At 40.8% G+C, this 22,079-nt stretch overlaps 1 protein-coding gene across 1 annotated transcript in view; it reads left to right on the forward strand.

Annotated features, from left to right (window-relative positions):
• The window catches only part of PSMB7 (proteasome 20S subunit beta 7), a 70,074-nt gene that overhangs the window by 44,169 nt on the left and 3,826 nt on the right, over positions 1 to 22,079 (forward strand). The gene's annotated exons all lie outside the window — the stretch shown is intronic.

The raw sequence follows: 22,079 nt of genomic DNA on the forward strand, positions 1-22,079 counted from the left end.
ATCTGGAATCTAATTAAACACACTTAATGAAAGTAGCAGCTGAATGCTGCTGGAAAAGACAATCAGCTTTTTCCCCCGTCTCTGATACATATTCTGTACTATTGAAGTTGGTCGCCAAACACATCGTGTGAGCACAGTTTAAAAAATTAGCATTTATTTGAAGACTAGAAACTATTTTTCATTCTGTTATGCATTTGGCGTGCTCTGGCGTCCCTTGAGAGCCATGCCACAGCAGATAGTGCACAATATTTATAAATCCATGACAGGCAATAATAGCAACTTGAAAAATTCTTTTGCTAGAATCTCAAGTTGAGAGCTGCCAAAAGCTGAGAGGATCAGATCTGCAGTGGCAGCTGCTGTGCCCTACAGTTAGAATTCTAGACTTTGAAGATGCTCAACTTAAAGAAATGAAGACTGCAGGCTTAGCCAATTTTTGCAGGTTTCTAGAGCTCTGGCTCTCTGCCTTTTGAAGATGAGTTGCTGAAGCTTCTACCACTGCCTGAGGCATGCTAACACCAGCAGGATTCCACCCCCTCACTCCCCCACCCCCCTGTCTTAGTGTGTCTTCAGTTTTAAGTAGCACATGCTTACTCAGTGCCAACTGTGATGGTCCTTTCTCTGGTTGCAAAATCGAGAGATGAGCTCTTACCCTGTACCCTTTAGAGAGAAGCAACGAAGATAGATGGTGATGTATACAAGTGCCACTTCAGCCATCTGATTTATGGAGTCATATTTCATCACTTGGCAAGTGCTGGCCTCTAGAGAAGCCCTTATAGATTGCTAAAGATGTGAGCAGCTATCGCCCTAAAGGCTTGTGGTTACCTCACAAATATGATGCCAAACACCTAGCTACTGAGCAAACAATCTGTCATTGCAAGCAGCTAGAGACCCACCTTAAGTATTGAAAGAATTGATATCACTGTGGTATTTTGATAGAAAATCTTAGAAGTAATTGCAGGTTTGTTTTTTTTTTAAATCCAGTGGTAGAAAGACATTGATGCAGATTGATTCATGCTCTACAGATGGACAGTAATGTGAGAGGTCTGCATTATTTTCATTAAAAAAAAATCTCTTCCACTTGGCACATAAAATGGTTCCAAAGGAAAACATGAGAGCTGTGAGTGCAGTGTGGTCAGATGGAAAGGAGCATGGGGCTTAGGAGCTGGAGGATTGGGCTGCAAGTCTTTTCCACTGTGTGTTCATGGCATGACTCTGGGCAAGTCATGGCCCTAAGACTCCATTTATAAAATGAGCATCCAGATACCTTATTCTCAAGTCACTGTGTGGATTAGATAAGGTTTATAAAACACTTTATATGATGGCTTGCTCAGCGTAGGCTCTAAAATTGGCAGCTAATTTTATTTTTTAGTTATTCACCAGTAGCATACAAATATCACATGGCAACCGCTGACATGATTGTTGGTATGGGCATCAGGCTTTGCAATTTATAGCATAATATAGATAGATATGATCATTGTTTTTCATTTAAAAGCTTAAAATTAGTGACAGACATATGAAGTGGTCATAATGATGGCAGAAGAACCCTATTTAACACGTAACATTGGCCATGAAAGTATTTGCCTTTTTACAATGGGGACAAAAATATTGAAAACACAACAGTCCTAAGAGCTGATGTTCATTGAGTGCTTCAGTATACCAGCAGGCTCTTTCAAACAGCTTTTAATGCATTATCTTACTTATTTCTCAGCAATCCAGTGAGGCCAGTATTTTGTTACCCTCATTTTGTAGAAAATAAAATTGGGGTGTAATGGGTTAAATAACTTGCCTGAGGTCATACTGCTAGGAAGTGATAGAGTCTAGATTTGAGTCCTAGTCAGTTTGATTTTAGAGCCCTCTGATATAATCAATCACTGTGCTATCTGCCTCTATGCTAGTTCTGTAATTCTTTGATTGTGGAGTGGGGAAAACATTTTATTTAGGTAAGCAGAGGTGTGGGCAGCTCAGGCTATTCCTTTTCTCTGTTGAGGTTTTGTGAAGATGGCAGGAAACCAAAGAAGTCAGAGGAGGTATGTAAAGTTTGGTGAGGTCAGCAATCAGAAGGAATCCAGGAATATAAAGGTGCAAGGAAGTCAGAAATTGATACTGGTAAATATAGTCATTTGGTTATAGAAGATACTTTTTCTTTTCCTCTTTGAATTTTAGATTTTTTTCCCATCTTTTAACTGTCCTCTACTCCAGATATCCTGCGATTTTTTTCCCCTCAAAGTTTTCAAATATTCTTTATACAAGAGCTGTTTTTCTGTAAATTTTCTATATAGCTAATATTCAGATGACATACAGCCTTCCTTACGTTTAGTAATGAGACCAAGAAGTCTTTAAATATTGGTGGGTGACATTTGTCCATTTGAGGCAAATCATGAATAACTTGAACCAAAAAAAAGAGGCAAGACTATCAAATTTGAGTAATGAGGTACTCTTTTTTTCCCAACTGCCAAAACTTTTTAATCTTCGTCAACAAACGTTCTGGCCTCTGTCTTATTTAGGTTGCATCTGTGCAACTCTGAGTTCAGGAGCCCTGACAAGCGGCATATGAATCTTGTATTCATTAGTGATCTTGATCCAAATGCCTCTGTCCCTGCCATGGGGGCTCAGGTGTGGAAACTGCTGGCTAATCCCACCAGCTGACATTCAGAGGTTTAATGACTCCATAGGAAGGTGACCACTCGCTGGGAGGTTTGCTGGCAGAACCCACACAGCAGACAATGGAGATCAAGAAAGACTATCAGTATTTAGCCAAAGCACCTTTCTGTGTGACTTGAACCCCATTGGCATCAAACACAGACTGTTAAGTAAACGCAAAATTAAAAAAAGATCTGACCAATAGCTATTGTAAACAACGATTTTCCTATCTGTATTGATGGTGTTTAAGAATATTTCTTGTAGTGCTTTATAGGTGTCCTCTTAATGAGCTGAACTTGACTTACCTTTCTAGATTTAAAATTTTAAGGCTATGTTTATCTAGTTACATATGTTAAGGTATCTTGTATGTATGAGAAAAATAATAGAGTTTGAGCCAAAATTCTTTATTAAATGCTCTTAAAGATTTATGTTGACATTTTTGCTTATTGTGAACTCTATTTAAAAATTTTTTTTAGATTACTTTTAGAATATTCTTTGACTTGTGACATGTCACTAGATGTTTTGGTTGTTTTTTAGGTACTCTATTAAAAAATTTTGGATGCCAATAATATTCATCGAAATAAAACTCATATATTATTCTCCTATTTTAAGTATACAATTTTAAAGTTAAAAAAAGTAATTTTATTATTTTTAAAATTTATCCCCCCCCACCGATGGTTCCCTCGTCTGTTGGCTCATTGTTTTGTTCACTGTGTCTGCTCATCTTCTCTAGGAAGTACCAGGAACCAGTGCTGAATGGCCTGAGCCACATTTGCTCCCCATGGACTGTGGTGTCTCTTGGCTTGTGGTTTCTAGCTTGTTTGGGGTTGGGGGTATGGCATCTACCTCTAGCTTGTTGTGGAGGGTATGGGGTCTAGCTCATTGTGTCAGGTGTGGTGTCTCACTTCTTGTGGCAGGTGCAGCATCTAACTCATTGCAGCAGGTGTGGTGTCTGCTCGTCTTCTTTAGGAGGCACCGGGATGGGATCTGAACCCGGGACCTACCATGTGGTAGGTGGGCCCCCAACTGGTTGAGCCACATCTATTTCCCAGTAGTTTTTAGTATATCCACAGAGCTGTGCAACCATCATCACAATCAATTTTAGAACCCCAAAAGAAGTCCCATACCCATATCTCTTCAGCTCTCCCTGCTCTGCTTTCTGACTCTTGTTGACTTGCCTGTTGTGGATATTTCATATAATTGTAATCATACAATGTGTGCTCTTTTGTGACTGGCTTCTTTCACTTAGCATGTTTTCAGGGTTTATCCATGTTGTAGCATGTATCAGTCCTGCATTCCTTTTTATGGCTCAGTACTATTCCATTGTATGGCTATACCACTTTTTTTTTTTTTCCCCCACATTGGACATTTGGATTGTTTTCACTTTTTGGCTATTAAGAATTATGCTGTTATACTTTCATTTCTCTTGGGTATGTACCTTGGAATGGAATTGTTAAGTTACCTTATAATTATATAGTTGACCTTTTTTTTTTTTCTAAAGATTTATTTTTATTTCTCTCCCCTCCCCCCCGTTGTCTGCTCTGTGTCCATTCGGTGTGTGTTCTTCTGTATCCTCTTGCATTCTTGTCAGTGGCACTGGGAATCTATGTCTCTCTTTGTTGCATCATCTTGCTGCATCAGCTCTCCGTGTGTGCAGTGCCACTCCTGGGCAGGCTGTGCTTTTTTCATGTGGGGCAGCTCTCCTTATGGGGCACACTCCTTGTGCGTGGGACTCCCCTACACGGGGAACACCCTTGCGTGGCATGGCACTCCTTGCGCGCATCAGCACTGCGCATGGGCCAGGTTGCCACACAGACCAGGAGGACCTGGGTTTGAACCCTGGACCTCCTATGTGGTGAGTGGATGCCCTATCAGTTGAGCCAATTCCACTTCCCTACCGTTAAACCTTTGAAGAGCTCCTAGACTTTTTTCAAAAGTGGGTGTATCATTTTACATTTCCACTTGCAATATATATGGGTTCTGATTTTTCTACATCCTCTTCAGCTTGTTACTGTCTTTTTTTTATTTTAAGATTTATTTTATTTATTTATTTCCCAGCTTGTTGTTTGCACTCATTGTCTGCTCTGTGCCTGCCAGTCTTCTCTTTTGGAAGCACCAGGAAGCCATCCTGGGACCTCCCATGTGGGAGAGAGGCATTCAGTCGCTTGAACCACCTCAGCTCCCTGCTTTGTTGTGTCTCTCATTGTCTTTCCTCTTTGTGTCTTCTTGTTGTGTTACATTGTTGGGTCAGCTCACTGCGTCTGCCTGTTGCGCCAACTTGCTGTCTTGCTGGTCTTCTCCAGGAGACACTGGGAACGGAACCCAGGACCTCTCATGTAGTAGGCTGGAGCCCGATCACTTTATCTACATCTGCTTCCCTCTCTTTTTGATTATAGCCATCCTAGTGGTTATTGGGTGGTATTTCATTGTGTTTTAGTTGGATTCCTTGTTGGATCGGAACTAATGCAACTCTGGAAATGTTTAGATGAAATTACTGGAAAATTGACACAGATCTTTAGTAATTTAGTTGATTGTGCATTACTTAACTATTAATAGGTCCCTTTTAGAGGTGCTCCCTGAGGTTGTGACTGTCATTTGCTTTTTTTAAAAAAGATTTACTTTTTTCTCCCTACCCCCTCATTGTTTGCACTTGCTATGTCTGTTCATTGTATGCTTCTCTTCCTTTTTTAGGAGGCACCGGGAACCAAACCTGGGGCCTCTGTGTGGGAAGGAGGCACCTAATTGCTTGAGCCACTGCTGCTCTCTGCTTTGTTGTATCATTATGTTTTCCTCCTTGTGGTTCTTGCTGTATTATCTTGTTGCGTCAGCTCGTTGCGCCAGCCTGTTGCATTGGCCTGTTGCCTCAGCTTGTCTTCTTCAGTCCTGGGAACTGAACCTAGGACCTCCCGTGTGGTAGGTGGGAGCTCAGTTGCTTGAGCCACGTCCGCTTCCCCTGTGATTTGCTTTTGTTCATAGTCCTTGCTTATTGGCTTTCCTTAAGAAAAGCATTAGCCTAGTTAATTATGTCTTTAATAGAATGAGAGATGTATTAATTTTAGATAATATTGTTTTCTCTGGTTGTTTTTAATGTAAAACATAAAATTTTTCAGTGTCAGGACTCAAAGATACAATCCCTGGGACCTCATATGAAATCATTCTTAGTAGTGATTCCCAGTGGAATTGATAAGCTAATTTTGGAAATGGGACAGATATTGAAGTTGGTATTTATGATTCAGGGGTGATTTGGAGAATTACCCACCAAATCTTTAGAATAGATGATAATGAGATACTGTTGATGGCTAATGCTTTCCACTGGCATCAAATATTTTGAATTGTCCCCCTTTTAAAAAGTGAGTTTGCTCCACTGAGTTTGAGCCCACTGATGGGCCAACTTTGGGAATGCAAAAGGAACTTCTTGAGTTAAGGTTACTCCCTTGGGTCTTCTTGCTCAGATTTTCATTTTGTGGTGTTTTATAGGGCAGAGAGAAGTGTTCTTTGGTTTTTCACCTGATGGTTCAAGAGCAGGACTTTGCTGTCTACCCCACAAAGTTTGGTGGTTCAAAAGTAATTGCTTCTCTTCCAGTGTTTTTCTAGCATTCATTAGTTTTCCTTCAATTAGAGATGGCTACTTAAGTGTCTGTTTAGAGTCTATGTCTTCCTTGTCTTTGTATCTCCAGAGCCCCATTTAATTTTGGTGGCTGGTTTTCATTTCTACCCTGCCATCATGTTCTGCCTTTGATAAAAGTTGAAGTTGAAAGTGGGATGTTTTGGGCAAGCAGTGAAGGAAATTTTAGAAAGTGTATCTTATTCTTCCCATTTATTCTCAGGAAATAGAAGGGGGTTAATGGGAGAAGGCTAAGAAGGAAACTTAGAGTTCACCAAAATTTCCCATGAGCTGGGAATGGATTCCTCTTAGCGACAGGACTCTTGAATTCAAGAAACAAGTCATTAGAAAGCTATCCTTTGTAGGTCTCTAAAAATTTGCACCAGCATGATTTATTGAGTACCTTTTATTTGCTATGCAGGGGGTGGGGATAGAGTTAGAAAGACCACCAGCCTGAGGCCTTTCTCAGGGAGATTACACCCTAGGTGGAGAGCCATGTCATAAACTCATCAGGAGATGAAATGGGATGGTCCCAAACAAGAAGGAACAGGAGAGATGTCTAGGGCATCATGTGGTTAAATATGTGAAATCCTGGTGATCTGGGGAGACTCTCCTTCATCCCCTCCCCCTCCTTCCCCCCCCCCTTCCATTTTTATCACTTTCAGGTACATTTCAGTGGTATTAATTACATTCACAATGTTGAGTTAACCATCATACCAAATAGACACTCTGGACCTAATAAGCATTAACTCTTACTCTCCTCCCCAGACTCATCTCTGGTAAACTGATCTACTTTCTGTCTTTCTGAATTTGCATATTCTAGATATTTCATATAAGTGAAAATATTTGATATTTGTCCTTTTAGGTTTGGCTTATTTCACTCAACATGATGTCTTCAAGGTTCATCCATGTAGCATTTATGGCTGAATAATATTGCACTGTATGTCTATATCACATTTTGTTTAGTCATTTGTTGATGGACACTTGAGTGGCTTCCACCTTTTGGCTATTATGTACAAATATCTGCTTTCAAGTCTTTTGTGTGTATGCTCATAAGTGGGATTGCCTGGTCACATGGTAGTTCTGTATTTAACTTTCTGAGGAACTGCCAAACTTCTGCAGAGCAGCTGCACCTTTTTACCTTCCCATCAACACTTATTTTCTGTTTTGTTTTTTTAAAATGAAATAATAGTCATTCTAGTGGTTATGAAGTGGTACCTCGTGGTTTTGATTTGCATTTTCCTAGTGGCTAATGATGTTGAGCATCTTTTCATACCTTCATAAGTTTTGAAAATCCCTATTTCCAATTTTTTGAGGAAGAATGAAAGGATAATCTACAAATGGTGTGCTGGTGCTAGTTACTGACTTTGAGAATTCTTTGTGGAATTTTCTGCCAAAGATATGTCTTTGCAAAAATCTTTCCGTGTCTTCTGCCCTGCTATGTAAACACTGAATTTCATTTTCTTATATAATCAGTCAGCAGATATTTATTGGGTACCAACTGAGTATGAGGTATTATACTTGGTACTATAATCTTGGGATAAATTTTACTCTGTAATAGATAATTATTTATGATGCATTTTTTTGGAGTAGGTGTTCATTTCAAATACTTTTGGTTTACATATTTCTGATAACTGAAATGCAGGGGGAAATTATACCATATTGGAGAAATATTTCACAAAGTGTATTGCTTGCTGCACCTGTGGCAAAGATCCAGCAGGCAAAATGTAACATCTTTGACCAGTGTTGAATCGAATAGATGTTTTGTGACTTTCAACTGTAAAGGTGGAATATAAAGGTAACCATTATGGCTAATAAAATAATCTGCATCATGATGAATGGACTTCCTTACCCATTTCTTATCAAAATGACTTCCTTTGCTAACTTGAGTAAAAGAAAGTAATTTAAGGCACTAAAAATGCACCTTCATCTAGGTTGTCTTTTTTTCTGTTATTCAAGCCAAACCAAGATTTGGAATGTCATAGCTCCTTCTGAAAGAAATAAAAGAAGCTCTTTTTATTATTCATTGATTTTATTCCATGGTGGCTTTCCAGGGAAGAGGGGAAAATCCCCATGAATTTCACTGTCAGAATTTAGATTGTATTACAAATCCAAGAGATCATCTATAGTTAGAGACTTGTTAACTCCTAAACAATGGATTTTTACCTTTCTTGTGTATAGGCTAGAGAAGTATAAGAAATGAAATATAGGACTGAGTGTTACTGGGTGGTAGCTTAGAATCTTATAAGTTTTCCTTGGCAGGTAATTTGGCATAAATTGTTAATGTAAATCTGGGTTAGTGGTGGAAGACGTTATTTTAGTAAAAAAGATAAACTGCTGATTAATTCAGCATAGAACTCAATTACAAATCGAAAGTGTCTCTGTGGGACTCCGGGACCCTAAAGACAGCAGATGTTGAATTGATACTCTAGCATATTTCACAGTGGTATGAAATATTAACATGGTTTATTATACTTGTGCGGTGTATGATGTCAGAATGGGAGAGGTGGTAGGCATGTGGGGGTGCAAAGCAGTCAAACATTGCACATTTGCTAATATCCACTGAAGTGTGATTAGAAATTTTAGGAAAGTTTCTTCTTTTTTAAAATTAAATAGCTCTGTGGAAAAATTAAGTTTAAAATAACATTTGGGACTAAATATTTAAATGTGTTACTTGTGTAGGTTTACATTGTACATGAAAATTAACATAAAATAAAAATGGTAAACTTAGTAACACAGGGCATTGGAATGTTAAATGGAACCATTTCCCATAAGAGTAGGGAAATTTGAGGGTTTGAACTGTAATTCAGTGAGTTGTCAGCTTTCACTGGCTGGAAAGTTTTAATTGCTGTGGTACTTTTTTTTTTTTTAAGAGAAGTTGTAGGTTCACAGAAAAATCCTGCCCAAAATACAGTTCTCATATATCTCCCTATTATTAACACTTTGCATTTGTGTGGTATGTTTGTTTTGATTGATGGAAGAAGGGTTTTATAATTGTGCTATTAACTATAGTCCATTAGAATTACATTAGGATTCACTGTGTTGTACAGTCCTATGATTTCTTAACATTTTTTTATTCTAACATATACAACCCTAAAAATTTCCCCTTTTAACCATATTCAAATATATAAATCAGTGCTGTTAATTACATTCACGATGTTGTGCTACCATCGCCTTCTGATCTAAAACATATGGTAATTTTTAAATGTCCCTATAATTTGCACAGGCAGAGAAGTTTTGATTCTAGCCAAAAAAGGCTTCACAGTTTTCATATATCTGTATCAACTCAAAGGGGGAAAAGTCAGCAAATTTTATATATCGGAAGATCTGAATAAACGGAACTGCCAATATTTGAAGGGATTGGCAATTCTTAAGAAAGGATGAGAATAAAGTTGGCGTAGATGAGATATTTCAAAGCCATTACTACTATTATGACAGTCTTTTTTTTTTTTTTTACATGACAGCCTATATCAAGTCTAGGTTTTGCTAGCTGAAGTAAAAACAGTTCCAGAAATAGCCAAATGAGTATGGAGCAAATGAATACACGCTGGATACCTTCTACTACTGTGGTGTCTTAAAAAAAAAAAGCAGGCAGGGAAGGGGGTTGCTCTTTCTTAAGAAACATCAAAATCTGCAAAGGCAGAAGGACTTTGGGCAGAAATTTTGTGGTCTCTCAGCACCAGAAGAACATCTGTAGTGGCTTTGGAGTCTCTTGGGAAGCTCTTGGTTATAGTCATTCAGGGAAGTGGAGTAGGCTAGCGTCGCATTCACCTGAGTTTTAATGCTTTCCAACCGTGTGCCAAGCTTTGTGCCTAGTTACATTCATAGGAATGAGAACAGTCCCTTTCTTAGAGACATTTATGACCTAGTGGAGTGGACATGCCCTAAACAACTACTAAAAGTACAGTGTGGAAAGTACTGATATATAGAATGATATATAAGGAGGCCACGGAATTAATGCAGAGGAGGAATTGATAGAATCTCTCTGGGGGGCTTTAAGATGGCCTTCAAGAGCGAGTGACTCCTGAATTTTTTTGTCTTGGGACTTGGGGAAGGGTGGAGACCAAAGAGAAGGAGAGAAGACCATTCCAGGCAAGGGATCAAGTACACTGGGCACTCTCCGTCATGTAAGCCTGGAAGTTTGGACAGCTGAAACGTATTTGGAAATAGGAAAATTAAACTCCAGACAGACTTGTCCGGGTGGTCATTTCCTGAGTCAGTGTGGCCTTTTAATTAGCATGTGCTCTTCAGTGTGAGATAAGACTGGAGCTTAGCATCCTTGTCCCTGTGTGTGAATATTTAGTTTAGAAAACTGCCATGTTCCATTAGAGGTGGTTGTATTTCGGCAGTGGGTGCAGGGACTGTGTAGACTTTTCTCATGTCCTTTGAGATTTACGTTGCAATGTAATTGGGAGATGCTGGTACTTAGTGTGTTGTGCATGGCGGAATGTGAGATTACCTGCTGTAATGAGACCCCAGCAGCATACCTCGGGAAGGTAGTGAAAGTTTTAACCTTAACAGATAATGTTACTCGTGGGTTTATGTGAGGTAATTTATATCACTCTCCCCTAACCCTGAAATTGTGCAAAAACAAAAATACAAAAAATGATAAGAAGTTGTGCTGAGGAGATATTTTTAAATTCCAACTAGTAGTACAGCCTTTTGAAAAATTTGCCATGACCATTTTATCTGTAGAATGCAGTCACACTTGTAGTTGTTGTCACCCCTGTCATGATGTTGGAATACAGTTTTTCTAAAACCAGAAGGGATAATAATGTTCACTGCAATGATATTAGAATGTTAAAAAAATTTAAGGACTCATTAACTTTGTTCCTTTTATTTGTTTTTTTGTTATTACTTTGGGACTCATTAACTTTGATTCCTTGACAAATACATTGGCTTCTTTTATCTCAGATAAATTGAAACAGGGTGAGACAGTAGTAAAGACAGGACATCATGGAAAGTACATGCATGAATTTTGAAGGAGTTTGGGTTTGAAGATTGATTTTTGCCTTATGTGTAACTTCTGCAGCCTCAGTTTATAAAAGATAAACTCACTTGCAAAATGGACTTAAGTCAGTAAGTAGTTCAAGGGAGTGTTTGGAGGACCATGTGTGTAAATTGCTGGTCAGGCTTATTTAACAAGAGTTTGCTCTCTTATCTTTTTTTTTTTTTAAAGATGTATTTATTTACCCCCCCCTCCCCCCAGTTGTCTGCTCTCTCTGTCCATTTGCTGTGTTTTCTTCTGTGACCGCTTCTATCCTTATCAGCGACACTGGGAATCTGTGTTTCTTTTTGTTGCATCATCTTGCCGCGTCAGCTCTGTATGTGTGCGGCGCCATTCCTGGGCAGGCTGCACTTTCTCTCGTGCTGGGCGGCTCTCCTTATGGGGTGCACTCCTTGCGCATGGGGCTCCCCTGTGCGGGGGACGTCCCCTGTGTGGTATGGGTGGTACGGCACTCTTTGTGCCTATCAGCGTTGTGCATGGGCCAGCTCCACATGTGTCAAGGAGGCCCGGGGTTTGAACCGTGGACCTCCCATGTGGTAGACGGATGCCCTATCCATTGGGCCAAGTCTCCTTCTCTCTCTTATCTTTCAATTACCTCTTCCCCTGAAAGTTTTAAAGAAGTTAAAAGTGCATTTGACTTTTCTTGGTCAGTTTTAGTTAAGATTTACAATCAACAAATGGTCTGATGGGAAAATTAAGTTAAAAGGTATTTTTTTATTGACATACTAAGTAGTCAGAAAACAAGTTCACTCATTCTGTTTGTGGATATATTTATACATATAACTCAGGAAAATGTAAACATCTGAATTTAGTACTGGTACAGTGGATTTGGTAGGGATTTGCTTTGGGATTTGAGGAGTGTATATTCGGTATTAGAGAACTGCGTCAGGATTTCTTATTTTTACCAAATTGTAACAAGCCAGATGAATGATACAGAATGTTAGTGTGGCATTATTTAAGCAGTATATTTTGCAACCTGTGAGGAAGTTTAGGGGTGAGCTACTTTAAAAAGATAGACCTATGAGTGATTTATCAGTTAACATCTAGTTAAGGACTAGACAAGCATCATTAGTAATTTTGGAGACTAATTTTTTGGAGGTTTTGTTATCTTGGAGCAGGGGAAATCATGGGCTTTGGAGTCAGACAAAACAGTGGAATCTCAGACTTTCTATTTTTTTGCTCTGTGTCTTTGTGTTAGCTATTTTCTTTCTTGCTGAGCCTTGGTTTCCTGAATTTGTAAAATGGGGATGAAAGTAGTACCCACATTAAAAGGTTATTTTGAAGATTAGTAAGTGGAATAATGTACTTGGCACAGTGTCTGCATACAATAAATGTGGGAGTTCTCTTTCTGCCTTCTTTTAGAATACAGTTTCTAATGAAATGCATTAAATGAAAATGTGCTGCATAGTACACTTCTTCCAGATATGATAGTAAATTCTGTTTGGAAGATGCCCACATGAATAAAGGGTTTTGTGGCAGCATATTTTATTTTATTTGCAGTGTAATGGCTACTTACATAATTGATTTGCTTTCAGCTGGGAGTTGGAAAAAACATGAGTTAATACCAGTTGCCCATTGCATTAGTAGTTCTGAAAGAGTTACGCTTTTGCCTTGATAACTGTGTAGCATGAGAGAAAGGGGTGGAATCAAATTCCGTTAGTATGATGTCCTGCATACCAGGTGCTGTGCCAGTTGTTTCTCTTTATGACCTCCTTGGGTGCTAGGTGGTTTTAGGCCCTTTTGCAAATGAGGAAATTGGGATTTAAAAATATTGAGTGACTTTACCACCAGGGTCCCATAGCTAATAAGTAACAATTGGATTCATACCTGGATCTTCCTTCAGTCTCTTAAATTCTTTGCCTTGTCTCTTCCCCCATTCCTCCATCACTACATCAAGGTAGGAATTATATCCATCAGCCACAGAAGTTTCCTTGTGCCCCTTTATAATCCAGTCCCTTTTAAACCTTAAGTAACTAAGAGTTTTTTTGGAAGTCTGTATGTGCTCAGAGTTCCAGGAAAAGGTGATCATCCCACGGTGTCAGAGAAGAAATAGCTGAGTTAGTAGCTCCTGATGATTGGGTACCCCTCCCTCCCCATTCAACTGCTCTCTGCTTGTCTGCTTTGCTTTGGTCTGCTCCTATTTCCTCATAGCTTAACCTTGCACATGGCCAGCCCCACATGACACACTTCTTCCTTAGGGCTGCTCTCTTCACATTCTTTCAGCACTTTCTTTCTCACAGGTAACCTCTGTTTACCATGCCAGAGAGGTCTATTTGGGAGCCCCTGCCACTGATAAGTGGTGGTTCAGTGAAGTTATTTTTTCCTAGAAACCTGAGTAGACTTTCGCTGGCTGTACCTTTTATTTAGTCCCTTTTGGGTGACACCCTTTAGGGTGCCTACCACAGAGGATTATCAGTGTCTAGAAAAGGTAATTATGTTAATTGTTGTGTTCTCATCTACCCATCAGAGAAATAACTGCCAAGAAGTTAAAAAAGCCCTTTTTGTGAAGGCTGAGTTTTGTTCTGAGGAGGGGTCTGCACCCATGACTAGACATTATACAAGTCCAGGTGGCACTCTTTACTTCTCCCTTCCTATACTCCCACCTGATTGCTGTTTCCTCCTCTCCCACGTCTGGTCTCCCACCCCTGTTGATGGTCCCCCTCCCAGTCTGCCCTCTCTTCCCAGGCATTGCTGCCCTACCAGCATCTCACTTTGGGCATACTGTCATCACAGGGCCTTTGGCTTTTCCTCTTCCGCTGCTTCCAGGCTGCATTGTCAAAAAGCACAAATCTACATCATTCCCCAGTTTAAAATTTTCCACAGCCTCCCTCAGCCTAGCTTGAAGGGCTGGTTCTTCTCTGTGGCCCACGAGGTTCTCTGGTATTCAGCCCCTGCCAGCATCATGAGCCACCTCTTAGCTCATTCACTGTGTCATGATTTGTGCTTCAGTCACTCTGAACTCTCTGCCTGCTCACACCTTCCTGCTCTCCATTTGCATGGCTTTACTCCTGCTATCTCTACCCCGTGGCTTGGCATCGCCTGTGCTCCGTGAAACCTCTGTTTGCCTTTTGTTCCTCTGGCAAGCCTGTCTCTCAATAGCTTCTACCATATTGTAGTGGAATTTTCTACTTAGTTCTCCCTCTGGACAGTACATGCATGGGCAGGGTCTGTATCTGATCAGACTTATTCCTAGTGTTTGGCACAGTGTGTATAGAGAGTATTAGTATTAGGGCATTTCTTTCAGAGCATTTACATCTTTTGAAGTATGCTTAATTTGTGGTCATTTTTAAACTTTCTAGAACAAGGGTGCTTTGTACTGCCTTGGAGCTCCTTCCTCTTCTTAGCCTGTAGAAATAGGCTCCTACGATATGCTATAGTCCCCACAGTCTCCTTCCCACATACTCCCTGCACCCAGGCAGTGGTTTTAGGAGGTGAGCAGGCCCCATGTGGACATGGCTCTTCTATTTGGCTCAGACCCTGGTTTCAGTCTCCACTTCTGACAGCACTGAATTTTCTGCCATCGTTTCATCTCCTTATCCTGGGAAATCCTAGGACTGGCTTCTTTTTTATTTTTGTTGGGGCCCAAGGAACAAATTCATTTCATTTGTTCCCCCCGTTTTCAGGTGAATAGCCCTTTCTCTGTCTCTAGTAATTTATTTGCAGTTGTTATTGACCGTATTGTTTTGTTTTGTGGAGAGAGAAATATTAAGATTTTATTAGTATCTGATTTTATTAGTATCTTGGTTTTCATTTTGAGGATTGTTGAGCCTACTTCTCACTCTTTCTTTAAAGCCTTGTTTTTGCTCTGATTTCATTTGATTTAATGCAGCCTTGGAAATATGTATTTGTATTCACTTATGCTGTGATCATGGATTTCTTCTTCTCGTGGAAAGCAGTCTGTTCTTTTCTCTCATGGTCCTTTTCCCTTTGGAAGCCTAGGTATTGTTTCTTCCTCTTTTCCCACAGAATTCAGCAAAACCACTGGCCTGCCACCAGTTTTCCTAATGGTGGTATAGGAAGAAATAGGCTTTGACGATGCCAGGCACTGACTTGTCACGAATCCCTGGTTCTCCCATGTCTACACAGCTTTGTGCCTTTGGGTGCATCAGCCAACCTTCCTGAGAGCCTGTTTCCTTACCTGTACAACAGGAATAAAGGCTCCCACCTCAAGCTGTAATGGTGAGGATTAAATAATACAAGTGTTTGGCTCAAACCCAGGGATATGAGGTGGGTGCCCAGTGTTCTTTCTCACCCTTACCTTTTTCCTTCTACCCTAGAATTTGCTAACAGTTCCATTTCTATTGAGAACAATCCTATCCCCTTATTACTAACAGTACCCCTTGGACAGAGGCATGATCCCCACCCTGTGGCTCAGAAAACATTAAATACTATGTTCTGTAGTGATCCACCTCTCCTAGGCTTTTCTTACTCTTTGGCAGACTTTTCTGGCTCATTGTGTTTGTGCAGCTTCTGGCATCTCCTCTCCATCAGGCTTTTGCAGCACTTGGTGATTGGATACAGGGCCAGTGACCGGATTGGCAATTCCTTGAACATGAACTCCCCTTTCTATCCATGCTTAAAACCCCTTAAGTCACTCCTGTGCCCACAGCAGGTTTTCTCTCTATTATATCTCTGTCGCCCAGATCTTCTACAGAAAAAAAAGCTGCGGGGGAAGGAAATGGCAGTACCATCTAGAACAGGGGTTCTTTACCAGGGGTCCTCATGGGGGTCTATGGAAAGATTTCAGGGGGTTTGTGAGCTTGAATTGAAAAAAATCAACTTATTTATTTTCCCTGACCTGTAACTGAAATCTAGCATTTCCTTTACTTATGAACGTATGCAATAAATAAATCACGGTAGTATTCATTTTACCTGACTCGCAAAGGGGTCCATGGAACAAAAAAGGTTAAGAACCCCTAATCTAGAATCTAAAGACGCACAGTCACTAACTCAGTCCCCTCTCACCAGCTGCAACTCAGTTATGCATAACAATTTCCAGGTGTTCACATAGGCAGACTGTGTTTACCTAAAACAGCACAAGCCCAAAACTTGGATACCTTTGCTTTTGTCACACAGCCCAGTATGAAAAAAAGATTACGTTAATTTTTTCCACTATCAAATTTGTGGCTACACACGGGATACATCCCATCTGTGACACAGTGCAGTAAGCATACTGCATTTGGGGGACTGTTTTACACTCTTTTGAGGTCCTTAAATTTTACTTAACCAGCAGCCATTAATGACTCCTTCAGATTACATTGATGGCATAGTCAGAGCCTCATCACATTAGCAGGTCCCTACAGGATCTTGGGTGTAAACCTTTGAGTCTGGAGTGTTTCACTGTCTTCAGATGCTCTTGTTCCCTGGTCCCCAGTTGGGACCAATAGGATTTTGGAAGAATTTCATTTTGGTATTGATCTTTCTCATAATTTTGTCTTTTAGTTTGGCAAAGCCATATGCATTTGAAGTTAGTGTTTCATTTCTTCATTTGTTGACATGTGTGCCAAGCTCTGCTAGTTGCCGGAGTTGCAAGGCTGAGAATGCACCCTGCACCCTTGAGGTCCACAGTTCTGGTCCTTTCTTTGTAGAGTCCAAACTCTCATTACACCCTTTTATCTGCTGTGCTGCAGACCATCAGAACGACAGAATTTTTTGCTCTTTCAAGTTAAAATGACAAAAAGTAACAGATTTTCCAAGATGAATGTGGACTGCTTCAGTTCTCATTGAATAAAGTCCTTAGTTTTTAGTAAAGGCACAAACCATTATGAACTTAATGGTCGTTGTAGATTCAGTGGCACACAGCAAAATTGATAAGAGTTATGTGAGAGCTCAGTTGTGATGTCACCCTCAGTCTTGGTGCCCTGGAGTCGTGGTAGATGCACCATTCCCTGACCCCTGGCATGGTGGTGGGATGTAAGGCAAAGGGACACTTCTGCAGTACCCTGAAAAACAGTCCAGTTAGGGCAACTGTCCTCTTCATTAAAAATGACTGAATATTTCTTCCCTTCTCTACAGTCTCAGTCACATATATAGGATATATTTTCCAGCAAATAACCAAATTTCTCTCCTTCCAAATTCTTTAAAAATTTTTAGTTTTATAAATGGGTTGTTTCAGATAACTTGCCACATACATGTATTTTCACATTCCAAAGATATATCGAAGATAGTTTTCAGGCACGCACCTATCAGTTTGCCTGCCCCCAGTGAAAGTAAAACATTGTTCAGTATGTAGAACTCAACAGTCAAATGTAGAGGGGCTAATTAAAGAGTATTAATTTGATGCTGGACTGTCCAGGGTACACCTTTGTCTGGGGCACCTACATTTTACTCTGGTGGCCTTCCCAATCTAAAAATCACTTAACTGAGGAGAGAAATTCAATTGTAGCTGTAGACAAGAATAATGTGGAAAAGTTTTTTTGCAGTACTATTTGGGATCTGCACCATAGCTGATGCCGAGGTAATCTATCAATTTGTGAGTGTCTACAAAATGCAACTCTCTAGATAACAGGTTTAAAGTAAAGATTTAATACAGTCTCCATCTCCTATGATGTTGCAGTGACAGTTTAAAACTCATTCTCTAAATCTCAGCAGACTTTATAGCTAGCAGTGGGCCAATATAAAGTTTAATAGCATTACAACACATAAATCATCTTTTAAAGATGCTACTAGTAGCTCCAATATTAAATGCAGACAATCGCCTGTGTTATAAATAATTTATCAAACACCATTTCAGATTACCCTTCCATGCTGAGTTATTTATTTTAGCCTTTTCTGTACGATTCCTAAGGCACTTTTTGAAAGATCCATTACTGGTCAGTTTAATGAACTTGGGGGTCTGTTTTGTCCCCTCAAGCACTCGGGTACAGCTGTGGTGACCATTACATGGCCGACGTGGACCTCTTTGTGCCTTTTACAAGTGCTGCCCATTTGTCATGTAGCGGTAAATGGAGCTGCACATTGGAGTCCAGGGACACATTGTGCGATGCAGTGATGGAGACAAACAGATAGCTCTATAAAGTGCTGCTTGTCACAGCTGACTTGTAGTACAGTACATCACTCTTATTGTAATCTCATTTAAGAAGCAGGGGTGGCCCGGGGGACTGATATTCCCAGTTAGTTTGGTCTTTGTAGCCATAAAGCAGGAAGTGTTCCTTTTATATTCTCTGAACTTTTAGGGAGTGTGCTTTTTGCTTGGATTAATTATTATAGGAACGTCTTCATGGCACTGTGTAAAGATTTGTCAGCAGGTTTGTTTGGATCTCCTTCTCCTGGCCTGGTTTGGCCATCTCTGCTAAAGGTGAATTGTATTCTTAGGAGCCCTTTGACTTGGCTTTATTAAGTAAGTTACCATTTATTAAGCAACAGCTATGTGCCAGGCACTAGTATAGGTGCTTTCTGAGTTCTATTTCGAATTCTTGGAATAATTGCTTGAGGTAGTTTTATTATCATTGTATTACAGAGGAGGAGAGTAAACTCAGAGAGGTGAAGTGATTTGCCCAAAACTGCACAGTGGTGAGTAGGGGACAGGATTCACACCCAGACTGATGCCATCACATCTGCCAGGATGACCTTGAACCTTTTGTCCCCAACTAGCTTTCAGACACTGGGGTCGTGGTGGTCTTTTGGCTGAGTGTCTCGAAGCAAAAGGAAGCTGCTTGAAGGGCCATTTTTCTAGTAGCCAGGATGAGTCCCACTGGTCCGTCTGCACTTTAAATCCAGGTTCCCTTGCGACTAACAACATAAATCCATGAGCAGCTGGCAAGGGCGGCCGCTGGCCTGGGCGGTGGGGGAGAGCATTGCACCTGGGCCTGACCAGCTGGGGTCATGGGCTCTCAGGGCCCTAGTCAGAGCTCCTCTGTGTCAGCTGTCTTCAGGCAGAAGCTGCTCAGGACACAGGTCACTCTGTATCTTCGAGAAGGGGAGGTGCAATTTCCCTAGTTTGTGGTATTTCTTGATGGGTTTCCTAAGTGTTTGGTAGCACGTGTTAAAGACAAAAGTTGTTTAATTGTGGAATTCCATTAAAAAGAAAACACAGTATGACTATACCCAGTAGCGTACTTGCGTATGCATCTAGAATTGGTATGGAAATACTGGAGTCAAAGACAATATCTGACATACAAAGCTGGTTCTGGAACATAGTAGGTGTCCATAAATATTAGTTGAAGTCATTAACTATGTATGACATGGGTAGACAGTAGAGCCTTGGTAGTTTTCACCATGTTCGCATTTTGAGGTTTTTTTCTTCTTTTTTTTCCTCTTTTGTGGAATCTGTGAAATAACACCTTAGGTCTTAATTACTGATCTCTGACATAATTACATTGTAGAAATGTTACTCTTAGCCTGTAGGGAATGTAGAGTTGACTTGGGCATGGCCAGGGTTCTTTGCTTTTCCGCACTTACATTGAAGAGATTGTGCAGTTAACTACTGAGGGGAAAGGAAGCCTTTTAGGTGGTGGTTTGTGGAAAGTTTGGGAAACACAATCTCCCCCCCCACACACACACACTCCAAAACATGAAAATCATGCAGCCTTTAGAGGAGCTGTTAGTTGGCCCAGAGAGAAATGGGCAGACACCTTTCTTTCCTTCCTTACCCAGATTCTGAAGATGGTGAGTATGTGTGATGACCATCAGAGTGCCTTGTGCTTGGCACGTTATAGCTGGTGCTTGATAGATATTTCATTACAGAACATCTTCATTCCTGTGTATGTGAGGGGGGTAAAGAACACATCAGGGAGTTAAGAGATTTTCTTCCATAAGGAATTATCTCCCCTTGAATTGGTGGGAAGGAGAGTAATTTAATTTAAAAGGAGTATTTCTCCAATTTTAAAAAGCCCTTATGTTTAAGTAACAGCAAGCATGGTAATTTTGAGTAAATCAATCATTTTAAAATGTGTACATTTTTAAAGGTACCTGAGGAGGTGGGAAAAAAAACCCCAGAACAAAACCTGGTGGGATAAAGATCAGAATAACCTCGTAGGCCTTGCTTCTGGGTTGTGAGAATGATCCTTCCAGCAGAGCCTTCTCTTGAGTCCATAGAGGGCGCTCGTGTCACTGGAATTGCACCCACTTCCTGGCTTTTGGCGGGCAGATGAGCCGGAGCCCTGAATGGTCTGGGAGATCTCTCACAACCTGAAGTCAGGGTATCTGCTCTTTGAGGATCTCAGATAGGCATTTGGGGCAGGGAATCAGTATTTTTAAAAGGGTGTTACTTCGTTGATCCCTGCGTGAGCTTGCATGCTTTGTGGGCTCTCATGCCCTGGCAGGTTGGGAAGGGGCTGTTTAACAGGTTGGATTCCCCTCTTTGGGAGGTTCTTTATGTATTAGAGAAGTTGTATGTATATTAGAGCAGTTATAGAACAACCTTGCATAATGTGCAGAATTCCATATAATACTCCTCCACCAACCCCTATATTTTTGTGGAACATTTGTTAAAGCTTATGAGAGAACATCATCAGACTGTTGCCACAAACTATGGTCTATGCAGGGTTTTTAACCTTTTTTGTTCCATGGACCCCTTTGCCAGTCAGGTGAAAACCACAGACCCCTTATTTTTTATTTTATTTTTTTTAAAGATTTATTTATTTATTTAATTTCCCCCCCTCCCCTGGTTGTCTGTTCTTGGTGTCTCTTTGCTGCGTCTTGTTTCTTTGTCCGCTTCTGTTGTCGTCAGCGGCACGGGAAGTGTGGGCGGCGCCATTCCTGGGCAGGCTGCTCTTTCTTTTCACGCTGGGCGGCTTTCCTCACGGGCGCACTCCTTGCGCGTGGGGCTCCCCCACGCGGGGGACACCCTTGCGTGGCACGGCACTCCTTGCGCGCATCAGCGCTGCGCATGGCCAGTTCCACACGGGTCAAGGAGGCCGGGGTTTGAATCGCGGACCTCCCATATGGTAGACGGACGCCCTAACCACTGGGCCAAAGTCCGTTTCCCCACAGACCCCTTAATGAGTCCACACTACACTGTGTATTATGTAATATATCATACCTGCACCAATACATCCTGACAAGAATAATATATTATTGAATTTCAATTCAGGCTCACAGAGTATTTTTGGTGTATTTTTTCCCATATCTCCTGTTATTAGTACAGTACCTTCTTTGACATTGATACAAGATGTTACAATATTGCTGTTAACTTTAGTCCATAATTTACATTAATTGTATTTTTCCCAAGCATTTCCATATTCTTATATGAAGTTCTTTTTTGTCTTTGTTGTATAAAGAACTTGAACTTGGTGTTCCCCATTCCTGCCCTGCTCTCAATGCCTTCTGCCTTCTCTTTTACTGCCCTGTTTTCTTAGGTGCCATGGTGTGTGTGGCCTGTCCTTCAGCCTTCCCTTGAAGCCTTCACTGACCCAGGAAATGTCCCTGCATCACCTTGTCAGTTACCCTTTAGCCTTGATCGTGCTACATTGTAGTTGCTTGGGTCTGATGCCCCTACTGGATTCCAAGCCCCAAGGACCTTGGAGCCTCAACCATTTTTGCAGTCCCAGCAACCAGCACAGGACCTAGCACATAACAGACTTTCTTGGATAAGAAATGAATTAATCTGCTTGTTCACTGGTAACTGTTGGAGACTTAAATTTGCCTCTGAAAGGAGTGTGATTCAGAAAAATGAATCCATTTCAGTGAACTTGTAGGCTCATCAGTGGGACACATTCTCTTGGGCAAGAGGCTCCACCCTTACCTCTGCCAACATTTTTTCCAGAACTACCGTTACATTTTGATGTTAATTTTCTTCCCAGGAGATTTACTTTCTCCAGTAAAGTGATCAGGAAGCAGGTTCCAGCGATTGCCAGACATTTTAGATCAAGGATCAGCAATGTACAG

The sequence above is a fragment of the Dasypus novemcinctus genome, chromosome 8 (assembly GCF_030445035.2).
Source record: "Dasypus novemcinctus isolate mDasNov1 chromosome 8, mDasNov1.1.hap2, whole genome shotgun sequence".
NCBI lineage: Eukaryota > Metazoa > Chordata > Mammalia > Cingulata > Dasypodidae > Dasypus > Dasypus novemcinctus.